General features: G+C 37.0%; 1 protein-coding gene across 4 annotated transcripts in view; it reads right to left on the bottom strand.

Annotated features, from left to right (window-relative positions):
* DYNC1I1 (dynein, cytoplasmic 1, intermediate chain 1) overlaps positions 1-13,425 on the bottom strand; it is a 397,792-nt gene that overhangs the window by 302,944 nt on the left and 81,423 nt on the right. The window lies entirely within an intron of this gene.

Below are 13,425 nucleotides of genomic sequence, written 5' to 3'. Positions count from 1 at the left end.
TGTTCTTCAGTTCCTTGAGCTTTAATGCTGAGCGAGTCCAGCCCTTTTGATTTTCTGACTCTAGCTCCTCGCAAATTTCATTGTAGTATAGGGAAGATATATCTTGAACAGTTAGGCCAAGTTGGAAGTGTTCTCAATGGGTGAGAAGGTAAATGCTAGCTAAAGGAGATTTCAGTGTTCAAAATATTAAGGTTTGGTACTAAACTCTATTGTAGGTATAAAATTTAAAAGTCAGACAAGTGATGCCAGACCTCTAGGACAACAAAAGCAGAGAACCTTTGGAAGTTGAATTGGTATTGTCCTAGAATGGAAAGGAAGCCTGCTTCTCCCCAAGGCTAACGTTGGGTGTCCCCTGAAAAGTTCTGGAAGCTTCCTATCCATTAAGTCTGGTGAATTTAGCTAAGTAAGGAGAGTCTTATTGAACCAAAGCTGAAACTATTCCTTCCATAAAGAAAAATAAGATCTTTATAAATAATAAAATTTGAAACGACTTGAGAATTGATGCCTTTGAGCTGTGGTGCTGGGAAGAGTACTGAATGGACTACTAGGGGAACAAACAGGTTCGTCCTAGACGGGGTGAAACCAGGCCGCTTTTGGAGGCAAGGATTCTGAGGCTAAGTCTGACACACCTTTGGACATGTTTCAAAGAAGGATTAGTCCTTGGAGAAAGATGTCATGCTTTGGGAGGGTGGAAAGACAGTGCAAAGAAGACCCTCAATGAGATGGATTCATTCAGTGTCTGTGGAAAAGGGGGTAGGTGTGTCAGAGACAATAAGGTAGGCACAGGATAGAGCAAGGTTCAGAGATGTTGTACATAGGGTCACTATGACAGCACATAACAACAACAATAACTCGAGGTTTGAGAAGATTAACTGACATCATTTCACTTGCAACAAATTCCACTAGCATAGTGCAACCTATGGAGGTTCTTCCAAGTTAGCTTGGAGTGGACATTATGAATCACAAGAAAACCACACAACTACTCAACTTAACTTGAATAAATTGCTTGATTCTACTTCATGTTTTTGGTTCAATTAGTATTTCTTTGTCTAATTTCTCTGCTACCAGGTTGACTCCAACTCATAGCAACCATGTAGGACTGTCCGCAGGCAGCTTCCAAGGCTGTGAATATTTATGGGAGCAGACTGCTTCATCTTTCTCCAAAGGAGTGGCTAATAGGTCCAAACCATTGACCTTTTGAGTAAAACCCAATGCATAGCCCACTATGCCACCAGGACTCCTCTTTTCATTGTCTATTCATGCACCGTGAGATTAGCATGAACTGGCTAGCTACTTATAATGTTTTATTATCCAAAGCAGATGACACTGGAAGTGTGACTTAAACAAGGTCAATGATAATTATTAATTTGAAGAACAACCTTCCTCCTAAATAAAATACAGTTGTCTTATTAATAGCATGATAAACATGTATCTTATTATTAGAATGCTGATAAAATATACGACATAACCTTTATTCCATTCTAAATATGAAAGAAATTTAAAGAAAAACTTTGGCATTTTATAATCATCTTAATACTGTAATGAGAGGGGGGAAATGTAAAGCATAGGGATATCAAATACAGCTGGATTATTTCGGTTTCCTTTATTTTTTTTTTTTTTACAAGATTTTCACTCCTTACAAACAAATAAATCACGAGAGAAACTCAATTTCTGGGCTGATTAAACCAACATCCTGAATAAGAGGCATTGCTTTATTAAGAGTACTAGACAAAGCCACAGGGATATCACAGGCACTGTCATGTAACTGTCTTTAAAGATTAAGGTAATGAATTTAAATGGAAGAACAATTTTGACATTTTAAGTTAGTTAGAGGTCTATGAAGAGAAACAACAAGCAGAGCTATTTGGCCAGACACTTAAGATAAAGGTTATTGTTTAATTGATGTTTCATTTTCATAACAAAAAAAATCTTTCTCTAAAGTATGTTATTCTAAGAAGCTTGACTAAATGAAAAAGAATGTGAAATCAGGATTGCAGAAAGGCTTATTAACAACCTACATTATGCAGATAACACAACCTTACTTGTTGAAAGTAAGGAGGACTCGAACAAAGCACATACTTAAGAAGACCAGAGACGATAACCTTCAATATGGGTTAGACTTCAATGTCAAGAAAACAAAAATTCTAACAACTGGGCCAGTAAACACTGTGGTGAATACAGAAAAGATTATGTCAAGGATTTAATTTCACTTGGATTCACAATCAACACCAAAGGAAACAGTAGTCAAGAAATAAAATTATTTATTGCAATAGACAAATCTGTTGACAAGGACCTCTTTAAAGTGCTAAAAAAAATAAAAGAAAATAAAATCTTACTGTAAAGACTAAAATAAACCTAGCCCAAACCAGGGCATTTCCAATTGCATGATATTCAGGTGAAAGCTGAGCAATCAATAAGGAAAACTGAAGAAGAAGTGCTACTTTTGAATTGTGATGTTGGAGAACATAGAATGTCAATAAAAGTCAAATGAACACACCATGGAAGACATGTTCCTTACAAGCAAGAACAGTGATTTCGCTCTTATTTATACTTTGGGCATGTTATCATGATGGGTCAGTCCCTGGAAAAGGACATTACGTTAGCAAAGAAGAGAACAACCTTCCAGGAGATGGACTGACCAGGTGGTTTGAACAATGAATGGTCTTAAACACAGTAGTGATTGATAGAATGGTCCAAATCATTGCACATTCAAAAACTTCTTCAACAGGGTAAAAAGGGAAGCCGAATATTGGGGAAAAATATTTGGCAATGAAATGTCTGATAAGGGACTTATATCCAGAATTTATAGAATACTCGAGAGCCACAATAAGATAAAGGTAAACAACCCAATTGAAAAATGGGCACAGGATATTAACAGACATTCACCAAAGAAGACATTCAGATGGTGGACAAACACATGAAGAAATGTTCAAAAATCCCTAACTCTAAGAGAGTTACAAATCAAAACAACTATTAGATATCATCTTACCCCTTTAAGAATAGCAAAATTCAACAAAGCAGGGAACAGTAAATGCAGGCAAGGAACTGGAACCCTTATTCACTGTTGGTGAAAAGTGTAAAATGCTGCAACCACTGTGGAAGGTGGTGTGGTACTTTCTCAAAAAGTTGGAAACAGAGATACCATTTGACCCAGTAATTCCACTACTGGAAATGCCCTCTAAAGAAACCATAACTGCCACCAAAGCAGTTATATGCACACCCATGTTTATTGTGTCTTTGTTCACAATAGCAAAGACTTGGAAACAATCTAAGTACCCATCAACAAACAAATGGATAGAGAAGCAGAGGTATATTCACACAATGAAGTACTATGCTGCATTGAAAAATAAAGAACTCATGAAATATTATACAAAATGGATGACCCTGGAGGGCATGCTGAGTGAAATATCTCAGTCACAAAAGGACAAATGCTGCATAGTGCCACTGTTGTAAAGCAGGGCTGACATTGGGTTTGGGGGGGTACCTAAGAAAAGAGGGGATAAATAATGTATACTGCATTGAAAAAGATGAGGGAGAGAACTGTTTAAAAGGAATATAGGATTAGGTATTATTTTTCATGACAAGATTACAAGAAAAAAATGCACATTATGGACTGTGGACTGGGGCAGATTATATACCAATGAAAGAATTTTTTCCTTCAAAGAGAAAAACAAACTGGGGGGAGGGGTGGGCAGGGAGGAAAATGTGCAACAATGAATGGATCGGGGGGAAAATTAAATGGAAAAATATGCTGTAAAAAAAATAATTGTGCAAATCAGCCATAATTCTGTTCTGTTGTACACAGGCTTGCTGGAGCCGATTCAAGAGCACCCAACAACATTCAATGTTAATTAGTATATTCACAAATTTGTGTAACCACCAACACTTTCCAATTCCAGAATATTTTCAACACCTCAAAAAGCAAGTCTATTCTCTATAAGCAATCTCTTATCCTTCTCCCTCACCCCCAATGTCTATCTCTAGGAATATAGAGATGGAATCATACAATATATAGCCTCCTTTTTACTCAACAGAAGATTTTCAAGGCTTGTTTGTACTGCAGAAAATAATTTTTTTCTTATGGCTGAATATTATTCCATTATTTGGATATACTACACTTGGTTTATTCATTCTTCAGTTAACGCAAGTTGTTTCTAATATTTATGAATAAGGTTGCAATGCCAATTTTATATAAGTTCTTGTGTATTCATATTTTTTCTTGAGTATGTATCTTGGAGTGGAATTACAGTATCATGTGATAATGATGTTTAACTCTGAGAAATTGTCAGGTTGTTTTTCAATGAGTCTGGACTACTTTATATTCTCACCAGCATTATAGGATGGTTTCAGTCTTTCTACATATTTGCTATTATATGTCTTTTTAAAGTATTGCCATCTTTGTAAGTTTTAAGGCACTCAAGTGGCACAGGGGATAAAATATTCAGTCACTAACAGTTTGGTGGTTTGAATCCACCTGTCATCACTTCACAGGTGAAAGATAAAGTCTGATTTCAAAAAAGATTTAGTCTAGGAAACTGTGGATAGTTCTATTATGAGCAACATGGTTATTATATTGGGAAATGATTGATGTTAGTGGGTATGAAATGATGTTTGATTATGATTTTGATTTTGATTTCCCTAAAGACTAACGAACTATAGGACACTTAAGTATGCCCATATGAAACCTATGTTGTTATTGTTAGATGCCATTGAGTCAAGTAAGACTCATAGTGACCGTCTGAACAAAAAATTTGAACCTAGTCCTGTCTTGCAACATCCTCACACTTCCTGACACACTAGCGCTCACTGTAACAATCACTATGTCATTCCACCTGGTTGAGGGTCTTTCTCGCCTTTGCCAAGCCTCTACCCTTCCCAACATCATGTCCTTCTCCAAGGAATAGCCCCTCCTAGCAACATGTCCAAAGTATGTGTGGCAAAGCCTCATCATTCTTGCTCCAAAGATCACTCAACTTGCACCCTCTCCAAGACATATCTATTCATTCTCTTGGCCATCCATGAGATGTTCAGTGCTCTTCTCCAACACCACAGCTCAAAGGCATCATTTTTTTTTCTGTCATCCTTAATCACTGTTCAGGTCTCAGATGCATAGCTAGTAATTAGAAAGACCATGGCCTGAACCAGACACATCTTAGTCCTCAAACTGACATCACTGCTCCCCAATAATTTTGAAAGGTCCCTAACTACAGATTTCCCAGTGCAATGACTCTAATTATTCCTGACTGCTCATACCAATAGTGTTAATTGTGGATCCAAGCAAGATGAAGCTGTTAACAGTTTCAATCTCCTCTCCATCCATCATGACACTGCCTATTGATCCAGTGGTAAGAATCTTAAATTTCTTGATATTGAGATGCAATCCATACTGAAGACTGCATTCCCTGATCATCTGCAACAAGTACTTCAAGTCCTTCTGACTCACTCCCTTCTTGATTCATTCTGATAAAATCTATACCTAGACCAAGAATCTCTTGTCCAAATGGAGCAAGGAAACTCTTCATAGTTTAAAACCAGCAAAGGTGTGCATCAGGGATATATCATTTCTCCATATCTATTCAATCTGTACACTGAGCAAATCATTAAAACATTTGGACACTATGAAGAAGAAAGTGGCATCAGGATCAGAGGAATACTCATCAACAGCCTGAATTATGCAGATGATACAACCTTGTTTGCTGAAAGTGAGGAGGAGTTGAAACATTTGCCACAGAATATCAAAGACTATAGCCTTCCATATGGATTACACCTTGATGAATTTCACCAAAATGACAAAAATCCTCACCAGTGGACCAATAAGTAACATCATGAAGGATGGAGAAAATACTGAAGTTGTGGACAATTTCATCTTCCCTTGGATCCATAATCAACACCCTTGTCACTGCTTGTCACCCAAAGCAGTCAGGAGACCAGAAGATGTATTGCATTGGGCCAGTCTGCTGTCAGGGACCTATCTAAATAACTGAAGAGCAATGATGTCATTTGAAGACTAAGGTGTGCCTGATTTGATCTAGGCCTAGAAGAGTTGATGCCTTTGAGCTGTGGTGTTGGAGAAAAGTACTGAATATTCTATGGACTACAACAACACCAAAAGGATAACAAAGCTTTATTTCACATTACTTGGGCATATTTCTAGGAGATTGTATTGCTTGGAGAGGGACATCATGCTTGGTTGGAAAGGAGGTCAGTGAAAGAGAGACCTTCAATGAGATGGATTGACACAGTGACTGTAGCAGTGGGCTCAAGTTTCTCAGAGATTATGAGGATAGCACAGAATAGGACAGGGTTCTGATTTGTTGTTCATAGGGTCACTATGACTCCTACTCAACTCAGTGTCACTTAGCAACAACAATGACTAATGATGTTAAACAGACAAATGTCTATTAGGACATTTGCTTAGGATAGATGCCCTTTCAAGCCCTTTGCCTATTTTTAACATGTTACCTTTTTATTGTCAAGATTTTAAGATATCTTTATATATTATGAATACCAGACACTTATCAGATGTATAATTTGAAAATATTTTCCTACATTATGTACATTGTCTTCACACTTTGTAGATATCTTTGAAGCACCAAAGTTTTACATCTTAATCAAGTAAAATTTATCTATTTTTTTCCTTTTGAATGCTTTACTTTTTTTGGTGCTATATATAAGAAGATATGCCTATTTCAAGACCAAAAAAGATTTGCACCAATGTTTTCTTATAAGTCATGTTATAGTGTAGTTCTTACATTTATGCTTTTGATCCATTTTAATAAAAAAAATAATGTGCACTGCATGCAGTAGGGTGTCTAACCTCATTGTTTGCATATGGGTATGAAATTATCACACACTTTAACTTTTCCTCAATGTTCACTTGTAACCTTGAGCAGTGGAGCAGAGAAAGACTCGGTCACATGTCAAGATGGCAGGTGACAGCTATTGGCCACAGCAACCACCATATCTAATAGTGGGGAAATGGATTTAAGGAGAAGGGCGTCATCACTTGAAAGTTTTCTAGGATTAAGAAAGTTCTCAACACCTGAGCACGTCACCTATTACTAATCATCAAATTTCTTCCTGAATCAGCTGGGTATGATTTAACTCAAATTCTGATTCCAGACATGGAAGATTAGATACACAGGATGTGAAGGGTTTTGTATTTTGGACTCAAGAAAAGGGTAGAGAATTACATAAAGATTTCTGCACTTCCACTATAACCAAGCAAAGAAAACCAACAGCACTAGAAAACTGGCTTCAAACAGATGATGCTGTAAGCACGATGGCTGCAAGGAGGACATCACAGGTACCATCAGCTACTTCTCCAAAACATGCTTTCATCAAATATCAGGCGTTCTAGCTGCAAAAGAGACCCAGTTTGATCTTAGATCTATTTAAGTGTCAATCTGTCTCAAGAGACACAAAAGACAGAATTAAAATACCCTGAGGCATCTAAGAAATGTCAGATTTCACAAAGTAAAAATCATAAGATAAAAAAAGGCCTTCTTTGAGTATCAGTTTAGAAGTGCCTAATAACTAGGAGTTACAATACTGATGGTGTCCTGGTCGTTACCCCATTTTTACACCTGAGAGCAGGACAGGTATGTTGATAGACAAACGGGAGGTCAGGAGTATCAATCATGAGCAAGTGTTGCACTTAGAAGCTAAGAAACCAAAAGGAGTCATTCTAATGATGAAAAGTTACTAGAATAGAGTAGAAGGGTGCCGGAGTCAGGCAAATAAAACAAAAAGAGATGCTCTTGGAAGCAATGGCCAGAGGCCAAAGAGATTTTGAGTCCAAGGAATCAAAGAATGCCTGCACTGGGCTCAGACTCCATCCTGCTAATTTTTATCCTTGTTTATCACATATGGTTGTCTTATCTCCAAGATATATTAAAGAAGCTATGAGAAATTGATTCCTAATGCTGCTTTTAAGATGCTATGATTTGATTTTCTCAAAGATGAGCCACTCATGCAGTGAGGTGACACTGATGTCCTTTTATTCCTTATAAATATCTTCATATCATACACTGTGATCTTGATGACTAGCAAAGGAACTAACTACATTATCAGTCAACCCCAAAAACTTTTTGAACAAGGCATTATGTCAGATCCTCAAAATAAAAAGAGAATGAGAAACCAGGAAATATATATCAAAAGGCAAACAAAAATAACAGGTTGTTGTTGTTGTTGTTGTTGTTGTTATGTGCCGTCGAGTCATCTGCGACTCATAGCGACCCTATGTACAACAGCCCTAAACCCTGCTCTATCCTGTGCCCATCGCATTGCCTCTGACACACCCATCCTGATAACCCCAGTCACTGAGTCAATCCACCTCATAGAGGGTCTTCCCCTCCTGCGCTGTCCCTCTACTCTACCCAGCATGATGTCCCTCTCCAAAGACCTGTCTCTCCTTGCAACATGTCCAAAGTATGTCAGACGAAGCCCCAGAATCCTTGCCTCCAAGGAGTAGCCTGGTTTAACCCTCTCTAGGATGGATCTGTTTGCTTTCTTGGCAATCCATGGTACATTCAATACTCTTCTCCAGCACCACAGTTCAAAGGTGTCAATTCTCCTTCTATCCTCCCTAGTCATTGTCCAACTCTCTGATGCATAACAAGTGATTGCAAAGACCATGGCCTGTATCACGTGCAACTTAGTCTCCAGAGAGACACCGTTGCTCTTGAGTACTTTAGAGAGGTCCCTAACAACAGACTTTCCCATCAAAATACGTTTTTTTTATTTCCTGGCTGCTGGTGCCAAGAGTGTTGACCATGGAGCTGAGCAAACTGAAGCTGTAGCAAGTATTAAAAACCAATCTGAATGATTCACAGAAGTGGGGCAAGAGAATACAATGGGGTATGTTGATGTGAACTTCGAAGGATAAATAGGGCTAAATTTAGTGGAAAGAATTGGGGAGACTGTTAAAGAGAAGTCTGCACATGCAGAGATAGAGAAGCTGACTTCACATTTTACCCAATTTTTTAGAAGACATGAGTTGGGAACAATGAGAGATACATTTAGAAAAAATACACCCAAGTTAGATTATTGGAGGAATTTGAATCTCAGCCTAAAGAATTTGAAATTTATATTGCCAAAAATGAGGTGCTACTGAAAGGTGCCAAGGATCTAACAGCTTCAAGGTGATATTTAAGGCAGACTCTTAGAAAAACAGTGTGAAGAATGACAGGCCAGAGGCTAGGCATGGGAAGTGTCTGGAAATCAAGAGCTAAGTATGGAGAAAAGGGGACACTGAGAAGGATCTACAGATGAGAGAACGTGAGGAAAACGTGGATTCAGGAAACAAAGTCCAGGCAAAGCAACAGGTTGAAAACCGCAGTCAGGAAAATGGTTACGGGATTTGTGATCAATAATCAAATTGAAAGCATGGAGAATCACTCCAGTGGAAGCAGCCGGTATTTATCCTTTAAGATTCACATAATATGCTCCATTGTGTTCTGGGCACTGGGAATGGAAAGAAATGTAGTTTGAATAATGAAAAATATGTAAAGGCAGATCCTCAGAGTTTATTTACTATGAAGGATTAGAGATGAGGAGGATTCTAGATATTATCTCAAGGCTTCAAATTTAATTAGGGGTGCGTGGAGTGGTCTAACTGGGAGAAATGGGAGATCCAGTGAAAGATAAGCTTTTGAGTAAAAGTATCTTGATGGGTATGTTTGTTGTGATGCATTTTTCAACTGAAAATTTAGAGAGATGTAAGATCAAAGATCATGCGGGTAAGGGATTAAACTGAAATTATGATCTTGGAATTCTCTGGCTGAAGGTCACAGAGAAAATCGTGTGTTAGAGAAATAAACATAGGATGCCAGGGCCATAAGAACATTTGATAAGAAATAGGTTCAAAGCTGACAAAAGAATAATCTCTTTTCCAGTGTAGTGGTTGGTACTCAGGGCCAAGGTGTGGTATCTCTAGGCCTGACTCCTAAGTTTGGAAATGGACACCATAAGCAGGAAGGGGAGGGGATGGGCCACCACATAGAAAAAGTGAGTTTTGCTGTCCAGATCCTGTCCACTGTCAATTCATTTTATCTGTTTAAGAGAGATGTTTTCTACAAAGTTCTGAGAAGTAACTTTATAACTGTCTTTTAATAATTGCTTCAAGAATAATGAGTTTCTATTATTCTATGTTCCTATTCTTAAAATAATTTTAGGAAGTATTCATTTTATTTATATCATACAGTACAGAACAATTAGCTTGTCAGTTATAGTCTTTTTCCCAAACAGAAGCAAATGTCAATTCTGGCCTAATCAACAGGCCCAGAGCAAGAGTTTTCCTTTCATTTCAAAATTTCAGAACTGAGACAAGAGTCCAAATAGTTACTATTTTTAAAGAGATTGAAAATATTAATGGAGGCTCTGTTACTGGGTGCCAACTTTATAAGGGTAACTGAAAACTCTGAGTAATAGCAAAATAAAAAAGACAAGAAGCAAAAACATGGTTTTTATCAATATTACCTGAAACAAAAAGATGTGAAGAATTTTATTGGGATAGCTTTTTATTGTTTTGATATTTAGGAGCAAATTTCTCTAGAATTTATAACATAAAACTATAGAATTAGAGAAGTCATTGAATATCAAAATATGAACAACTCTGTCAACTGGTCATATTCATCATTCTAAAATAGAATTTAAGGAGGAATATTGAGGTCTGGTAGCTTAGTGGTAAGAAATTGTACTGCCTACCAAAAGGCACATGGTTCAAATCCGACTGTTGCTTTGTAGGAGAATTATGGATAATCTCCCAATTGACTGACCTGAAAATTCTCTAGAGGTTCAGCCATGAGTTAGTTCTGACTCAACAGTACATAACACGTAACAGTGCAGAACTGAGAATACTCTGTAATTGACTGCTCAAGAGTCTAAAAGAATAACAGCTTCTCAAGAAACATTTGGGAACAATGAAAACTCTAACAGAGAAATCTTCCTTTTCTTAAAACAAAACATTAAAGTTTTTATGCATTAGTGTTAATTTTATATTTAAAGGTTCTGAAATTCACTTTTCCATTACCACTTCATAAAGGAAAAGGCATAAATTAAGGGAGAGAGATATAAAAGTAAAAAATGTTGATGTATTTGATAACAAAATTTCCAAACTTTGAAAAGCAAATATACTGCAAGGAGAAATGGAAAAAAAAACCAAAAAGTGTAGTCTTAGATATTAACACTTCTCTATCAATAATTGATAGGATTTGTACATAGAAAATCAGTAAAGGATACAGAAGATTTCAATACCATACGCAACTAGCTTGGTATATTTTACCTTTATAGAATACTAACAACAGCAAAAGCAGTCCTTTTAAGGGCAGATAGGACATTTACCAAGGCAGAATATAGCACAGATTATAAAATGTTGTCCTAGAAGGTCTTGGCTGCTGGCCTGGCTACCTAGACATCCTACTAGGATTCTTCCTCAATGGGAGGATGCTGTCCATCTTTCTTCCTCGTAGCAGATGATGAGTTTGAACTGGTTAGCAGTGTAACATGCCTTGTACCAGAGATTCTCATTAGATGTTGTAGTATTACTGTTGTGTGCTGTCTAGTAGGAATTAACCCAGAGTTGACCCTCCAGTATGTTTTCAGAGGTAGTAAATCACACGGGAGGGACTTCCCATCATCCTCCCTCAGAGCAGCTGACAGATTAGGGAAATGTAAACTAAGACCACAATGAGATACTACCTCAAACTTTCACAAAGACTTCAAAAAGTCCAAGTGGTACCAAGAATACGTACTGATTGGAATATATAATAGTGAAATAACTTTGAAAATAGTATGATAATGTGCTGCATTTTAGATATACCCACCATATGATTTACTCACGAGGACATGAGTATATACTCAAGTGAAGTGAAAGCTTATGTCCAATAAATTACTTGTACACTAAGGTTCATAGTAGTCTCACTTGAAACAGGCCAAAACTATAAATAACCTGGAGGTAGATCCTCAATGAAATTGTATGCAATAAAAATAGAGAGAAATATTGATTGATGGTTACCCTGAATTAATCTTGAAAAAGTTACTTTTGGTAAAAGAAATTAGTCAAAAGAGTATATATTGTATGGTTTCATTTTTGTCATATTCTAGGAAGTGCAAACAAATGCACAGTGACAAGAAGGAGGCCAGTTATTTTGGAAGAAGCTAGGGAGGTACAGGAGTGAGAAGTGCAGAAGGTGCAAGGAAACTTTTGAGGATTTTGGGAGGGGTGTGTGTATGTGTGTGTGTGTGTGTTTATGGTGTCACAGAGTGCACCTACACCAAAATGTACAAAAATTGTATGCTTTAAATACACAGTCTATTTTATGACCATTTGGCTTCACGTAGGCCATGAAAAAAAATAAGGTAGCATGACTAGCAGTGGTCTGTGATAGATCCCATGCCAAATGTCAAGAAGAGGAAGTAAAACTCCCTCTAGAAAGATCCTATTGTTGTCTAAGGTCTATTTGCTAAACTCATATATGAAAGTAAAACTGCTCTATACATAAGGTCTAGGAAATAAAGGGAATTTTCATTAAAACAGCATTAGAAATTGTAATATGGTTAAACTTACTTTCTCATAGTGGTTGTGTTTTTAATGTTTCTTTGAAATTCTCTAAGATAAGCTACTCTGACTGAACTGCTAAGTCTCATATTTCATTACTCATTTATGACTCATTGGTTCTACTCTGCAGTAAAACATAGCAGGCATGATGGTAGCTATAACTATATAGCTTCTCCCTAAAATGGGCACAACGTTTCGTTTGCATAGTCAATAGTGAGCATTTTCTTGGAATGTTGTTGTTATGTGCTGTCCAGTCACTCTCAATTGTTCCTTATCCGTAAGGATATGCTACAATCTATATACGATATGTTAATTTAAGCATATAGAGAAGACAGCCAGTTCCCACTTTTTAAAGATGATAGAATACTGAAGAATCACATTTCTAAGTTCCCTTTACTGTACATTTATAATTTGAGCCTGATTGAGCAATATTCCTTGGCTATTTAAATAATACAAGCCAAAATGCAATATATACGAATGAATTCTTTTATAGCCCAGAATTTAATGATGTACAGAGAAAACTAACACAGATGTTACTTGAAATGCTGAGATACCTCTTTGGTTTAGTGTTGTTGTGAGTCTGCCAAGAGCCTTTGCATGTACAAAGGACACAAGCAGATGATATTCAATCTAACAAGTAGTTCATTCTTCAACCTTCTCCATCACTAATATTGACAAAAATCCAGAAATGCAACCCTAGGAACTCTCACAAATTGAAAAATAAACAATGAATGCTCACTTTGGGATCCATTGGTATATTCAGAAGGGGGGAAAATAGTGGCTTAAAAATTACTACAGAATTTACAATTTATATAATGAGCAATCTATCTAGTTGTGTGCTGATTAGGAGCGATGTGAGTTAGGTG

This window comes from Elephantulus edwardii, unplaced genomic scaffold (assembly GCF_000299155.1).
Source record: "Elephantulus edwardii isolate Elephantulus edwardi_28Jun2011 unplaced genomic scaffold, EleEdw1.0 scaffold00007, whole genome shotgun sequence".
NCBI lineage: Eukaryota > Metazoa > Chordata > Mammalia > Macroscelidea > Macroscelididae > Elephantulus > Elephantulus edwardii.
This window is presented reverse-complemented; position numbering and strand designations above follow the sequence as displayed.